Here is a 6,767-nt window from a genome sequence, read left to right as displayed (position 1 = left end):
CGAGACTCGGCTTGAAAATTAATTCAAATGAGTAAATCTTGATATAAATATAATTTATTTTCAAAAGTAATTTATCTAGAAAATATTTATTTGATTTTATTAAATCAAGAAGCTCGGGATTAAATTGGTTGTTAAATTTATTTCTAATTTTGATTCAATTTGACTGATTTATTAAATTAACCGTAATCGAAATCAATATGGCCACAATTACAATGCAATAGGCCAATTGGTATCTCAATTTTGTTAAAATTTAAATAATTGACTAAGATCCTAAGTTATCGGGTATTTAATAAATAGCCGAATCCTAAGCAATTTGATTTAATAAAAGACCTAAAATCTACCCTTCCCTTCCAACAAGCCTAACACAACCAGCCCCTTTCCCATCTTAAAATCAGGCCTAACAAACTAAAGCCACATCAGCCAATACCCAGCCCGATTCCCCTTTACATTGCCTTCCCTTTACCTGATTCAACCAACCACCAAAACACCCGTACAACTGCAACAACGCATCAACAACAGCTCAACAATAACGGCTAACACTAGTTCATCCCCAACATTCAAATCCCCAAGAATTGCAGAATTCTTACAATAGGGTTACACTATTTCTGGAATTTTGATTGGAGCTAGAGAATTCTCGAGTTTCTCCCCGATTTTCCTATGAATCTGATCCTTTTTTCGGTCTGAATTCATCAAAATAGTAAGCTGAAATTTAAGTTCCTATCCATAATTTTAAAATCAAAATTTTTAATTCGTTATCCCTAATATACTCTTTCGATTTCCCCTGCAAAACCAGTCTCAATTTTTCTATAAATAGTGGATGGGAGGTGAGGGATGGAGGAAGGGACTTTTGGGGGAAGATTTGAGAATTTTAGAGGAGAATTCCTCTAATCCCATGTAACCAAGAATCCATAAAGAATTCACTCGAGAAAATCAAATTTCAAAAAAAAAAGATCAAAACTTTGATGAGATTGTTTTGATCTCCGACGGATTAGAATTGAGTTCAGTGGTGGAAATTTCATCGATAAACCTTGTTGTCCCAAGTACCTGCTCTGAAAAAGGTAAAAACCTCATCTTTGACTCTTTTCTTCTTCGAACTTAGCGAAATTGTGTAACTGAAATTTATAGCGCTGTTGTGATTTGTTGTTGAATATATCGGGTGAGTCTCTCCTAAATTACAACTCCTAAAAAGTATAACATAGTCGCTTGTCAAATATAGAATCCAACAAGGTTGGGGTCGAACCTATAGGGAATAGGACAAAAATCAGTCAGAAGATTATTGATGTAGTTGAAAGTGCAGAAAGTAAACTGGAGGGTTGGGGGTTGTAAGAACAATAGTAATAGTAACAATTGCTGGCTAATATGGTTGTTATTAGTATGAGATGATCCTAGACAATAGTAATAGTAACAATTGCTGGCTAAAATGTTTGTTATCAGTATGAGACGATCACTAGGATTGTGTTCCCCTGACTTCTTAACTCCACAGACTTATCGTGCTCGTCAAACTATCTTGGTGTCTTACATGCAGAATCTAACAAGTTATGTATCACCTAACTGTCTCACGACCTTGGTTTGGATCAATTTGACTCATCTCATCTCAGTCTCAAGAGTGTCATATCACTAACCCTTGTTCTAGATCCCAAATTAACTATCTCCTCTCGGTCTCAAATTAATTAGATGAAGGTTGGTAGCTTCAAATTACTGTTGTGATCTTTTTTTCCTAATCTCAACCTCTCTCTCGAGTTAGTATTGAATACAGGTAGGTTCTTAATGTCTGCAGTCATCAAGAAAGCCATCAATACGAAGAAAACCACAATACATGCACGAACATCAATCAAGAATGACTTTGCACTTCCTCTACTTCTTTAATCTATCAGGGTTCCCACAACCCTATTTAAGAGGTTTAGCTGCTCATGATTGTAAGAGAACACACAGAATACTTGAAGGCATATGAATGATCTCGCAATAATTAAGAATGAAAATCGAAATCTCAACTTTATATCAAACCTTAAAAATCAAGAACAAGAATTTCAAGATAAAAAATGTATCTCATAACTCAAAATAATGTAATAAGTATGTAAAGTGCGTAAACTAATAATAAAATATCAAAAGAGTATTATAGTTACATCACAGCTCTCCTAAATAAAACAGGCTAACTAAGGTCGGCAGTGGCAATACCTCAGACAATGAGTCATCTGGACTGACGACGACTCGTGCAGTTGGTGACGACTCGTCAGGTCACTAGACGAGTCATTGCCTACTTGTAGGATCTCCAGCTAGATTTTAAACCTCTAGATCTTTAACTTCATATGCTCAGAACGAGGGTAGCTACGAGTCGTAGCCTGACCCTACGACTCATCACCAGCTTTGTTTCCACTGCTATCAAAATTTTACTCTTTAGGACTTTTTTTCTTCTTTTGCTCAGAACGACTCTCCCTATAACTCGTAGTTTAACCCTATGCGTCGTGGTCACTATGTACTTCATTTCTTTTGTTTTAATCATTCACTGGTCAGACGATGGCTTGGATGACGAGTCTTAGTGTCACCCAATGACTCGTTGTCCAAGCAGAAGACTACTATTTTGGTGCTTTTTCTTTCTTGTCCCATTCTACTCACTTTCGATCCTGTTTTCCTGCAAAACCAATATAAAAACACATCACATCTAACAAAAAGACCTAAGTACTGTATAATTTTCTTGTTTTCAGCATCAAAAGTGTCATAAAATCATGATACATCATCGGGTCATGCAACTCGTTTCATGGGACTGATCTATATGAAAATTTGATATTGGTTAAGACTTAAGCTTAGGAGTTAATAGTCATTCATATGAAAATGATTTGAAATGAGTTTGTGTGTTTTGTTTATGTGAAGTTGAATTTTTGAACTAACATTTGTAGTCTAATATTTTTCGATTAAAACAATGGCTAACACGGAGTCACAAGGTTTGTGGGTTGAATTTTTTTTTATGTTTTGAGTATGTTGATTGTATAATGTTGTGATTTGAACATTTTTCTAAGATAAGGATTTTTCGAAGATTTTCTTGACTTATGATACAGGTATAGCCTATCAAAGTGGGGATGAAGTATTTTAGCCTATCAAAATGTCTTAGTTGCCTATCTTCGTCTTTAAAAGTTACTTCCATGTGTTTCTTTGAGCGTCCATATTTATTTGGCTAGATTTCTTTATTTTCTCTTCTTCCCGTAACCAGTATTTTCTTAAGGTCAAGCTTTGGTCTTGAATAAGTTTTTCCTACATTCGCTTAACCCAATATAAATGGCTTCTTTAAGAAGTGACTGAAAGTTTCTTTCTCGTCTAAAATAGATTATATTCCTCTTATTTCTTAAGTTTTAACCTTAACTCTATTTCACTGTTAACTGAAAATTAATTTAATGTGTTGCCTATATTTGAATATATGCGGTTACTGCCTTCTTGTGATGCTTAGTCTGCATATCTGGGATTCCAGTAGGTTACTTTATTAGGCTGGAGTTTTTGTTCTTCTCATTACTGAAGGTTAATACTAATTTATTTGAATATAAGTTGCTCTAAAAGATCACCTAATTGTCCAAGAAATATGTCTGTTTTAACATTGTGTCCGATCGATTTCAACATATTAAACTAGCTAGTTTCTTTTCTGTATGGTATCATTTTTTGTATGTTTGACATATATAAGTCTGTCTATTTTGTTTTCTGAGGTGTACCTATTGGTCTTTGTTTATTCTGAAGTACTGCATGAATTGCTTTTGGTTTTTTCTTTAGATCTTTTTTTCCTCTTTTGGAATTTGGTATGAGTTTGACGTCCTGTATTGTATTTGTTAGGAACATGTTCATCGGTTTTATGTTTTAACTTTTCATTATTTAAAAATTGTTAATTTCCTATCAATAGGCATCATAGTTGGCAAGACAATCTTGTTCTCTTGAAGGCTTGGGTTTTGAGTTTAACATGTCCAAGCTTGTAGGAAAAATATCTGTAATTATGCACTCATATGGCTTCTTGATGGTATGTTGATCAAAAAGTTATCTTGAGTCAATGAATCTGTTTGTTTGATATCTGTGTTACAGTTTAGCATAATTAACTTGTTAACCTTATCGAAATATCATGATGACATAATTCATTTCCTTTATTTCTTCGAGTATAAACTCTTAATAAATTGATTGACTATTGTTAGTATTTGTTTACTGTTAACTTAGCATCTGAGTTATGTTCGTCACTACTAGAGGTTATGATGAAAATATAAAGAATGTAATTTTTTCTTATCCTATTACCCCCATTATGTTCAAGTATTAACTCCTTATCTTTTCTTTGACACATGTGAATTCGTGTGAGTCCATCGGACTTCCATCCTTGCATAATCTATGGGATCAAACCCAATCCCCTCTCGAATCAAGCCCCAACGCAGTTCAAATGGGCTAAGATGTGAAGAAGTAGGCAGATATACGCCGATATACTCCAAGATGCATCAGGTATATGCTGAAAATCAGCTTCTATATATGGTCATGTGGTGTATATAAAATGGAAACATAAGCAGGTTTCCACACTGGTATATCGTGTATACACAGTGATATACAGGGGAAAATGCTGGGAAATGAAGCTGTGAGATACAGCAAGTATACACAAAGCAAATAGATTCAAAAGTCCATAAAACTAGGCCCAAAAGCTGGCCAGATTTGAAATTGGCCAGACAGGGGCCCAATACTTGAATTTCTCTTCTTCATTTATTTAATTGTAAATTTCTTATTTGAATATTTGTTATATGATTCTTAAATTTGGTTAAATCAAATAAAATCATCTTTGAATCGCTATTTTTTTAATGTTCGAATTTAATAAAAAATACATTTTCTTTATGTTTTCTCCTAAAAATGAACTTTTAAAATTAAAATGACTTTTTAGTTTTGTTCATGTGACTAATGGTTTATTTAGGTTAAAGTGAACTTTTTCAACATCAAAAATTTATTATCTCAAAAAATTCAAGTGTTTATAATTCGATTTGACATTTTCATAAATAGTACCTCCTCTTCTGGCTAAAAGGTGATTCCTTTCCTAAAAAATAATCTTTTTCTTTAAAATGTGTATTTTTCTCAAATTCTATAAAAATTCAAACTTAGGTTGAATAGATTTTTCTTTAATTTGAATAAACTAATTTTCTCTTGAATAAACTGAATGTCATATTTTGCAAATGAATTGTAAGATTTTACAAAAATTAGCAATGTTTTTAAAACTAAGTCAAATTGTCCTTTTGTCAATCGTTTTTTAATGGACATTCTTGAGTGCCTTAAAACCTTCTTAAAGCGTTACCTGAATCCTTACCTTTTTTTTCTAATATTAAGAATTTATTTTAATTTTCAAGTCTTTAATGTATTTTTAGTTTTTCTTGATATTTCTGTAAATATCAAGTGGCGACTCTATACTGTCTTAAATTATTTCAAAATTTTAAAATAATTTAAGAAGTCGTAAATAATATTTTCCAACTCTTTGAATTGAAAAGGGGATAAAATAAAAATGGCGACTTCGCTTGGGATTTTATTTAAGATTCCACCAAATTTTAGATTGTTTTGGCTGATTTATTTGCCTTTACTTAATTAAATGTGGTAGTTTTATATTATCTTGCGATTATATCTGTTATTTACATTCACGACATATTTTCTCATTTTATATATAAATTGTTTAGGGTTTTGCAATTGTTGCGGCCCCTATTGATCAATTTCAAACGAAAGTGTTGAAAATACGATAATTTTATTGGTACGTTAGGTGTCCAATAGTTGTTTGTATTTTTAAATTCAAGTTGTCCGCTTGAAAACCTGGTCAAAGCCCGCTCTAGATACCTAGGTTATAGAGAAATCAAAATCCTTCTTAGGCATGAGCCTAGGACGACCCAATATCTTAGGAGGTATTGGGCCTACTAGAAAAATCTACCCTGGGTCTATTGACCACGAGTCAATCACAGACGAATCATGTTTTTGTGTTGAAGTAGTATAAGCCAATTAATCTAATCCATTATCATTCGGGGTGGGGAGAAAGACTCACCTTATCTGTTCTTTTATAGGTATGGATCAACCAATCCCCATTAAAAAATTTAAGAAAATATTCAAAGCCAGATGATTACTTCAAGAATTGCTGGAAGTATACGAGTACGGAAGTTAAGAAAAATCCATAACGCATATAAGCTATTTGCCTAATCAATATGTAAGTTACAATTATGTGAAAGTCACTTAATCATAATCAGATATCACATATGGTATGAGGTGGACAAAGCTAAGAAGGCGAAGACTGATGAAAGATGATCTGGATGCTAGTGTTTGTCTATTTTTATCCTATGTGTAGGACTATTCTTCTCGCATTTTATTTTGTCTTTTCTCAGAAAATTGTATCCCTCATTTTTTACTTTGTTGGCATTTAGGAGTTTTTATTTTTATCCTCTGACTGAGACTGTTTTTCTCGCATTTTTATTTCCCTTTTCCCAACTATTGTATCCCTCACTTGCTAATTAGTAAACATCTATGTCCTTTTGAATATTTATGAAAGTAATTTTGGTGGATAATGGATAAGTTTTAAAAGCATATACTTCTTTCAAACTCGGTAGGTCAACCTTTGTCTCAAAAGAGACCACAATTAGGATGCACATTTATTATAATATGCTTTTGTGATATAACTATTTTATGTGCTTTTACGTGTTATGTTGATTCAAATCAAAGTTGATTTGATCCAATCCTATTTTTCATAGAGCACCTCTAGGCAGGAATATACACCCACTATACAAAAGTCCGATCAAATA

General features: G+C 32.8%; 1 long non-coding RNA gene across 1 annotated transcript; it reads left to right on the top strand.

The window, feature by feature from the left end:
- The first annotated feature begins 337 nt into the window (after window positions 1-337).
- Window positions 338-6,534, top strand: LOC107839130. The gene is made up of 2 exons (XR_001665043.2): window positions 338-4,458; window positions 6,039-6,534. It is a non-coding gene; the product is annotated as an uncharacterized LOC107839130 (long non-coding RNA).
- Window positions 6,535-6,767: the final 233 nt, after the last annotated feature.

The sequence above is a fragment of the Capsicum annuum genome, chromosome 8 (assembly GCF_002878395.1).
Source record: "Capsicum annuum cultivar UCD-10X-F1 chromosome 8, UCD10Xv1.1, whole genome shotgun sequence".
NCBI lineage: Eukaryota > Viridiplantae > Streptophyta > Magnoliopsida > Solanales > Solanaceae > Capsicum > Capsicum annuum.
This window is presented reverse-complemented; position numbering and strand designations above follow the sequence as displayed.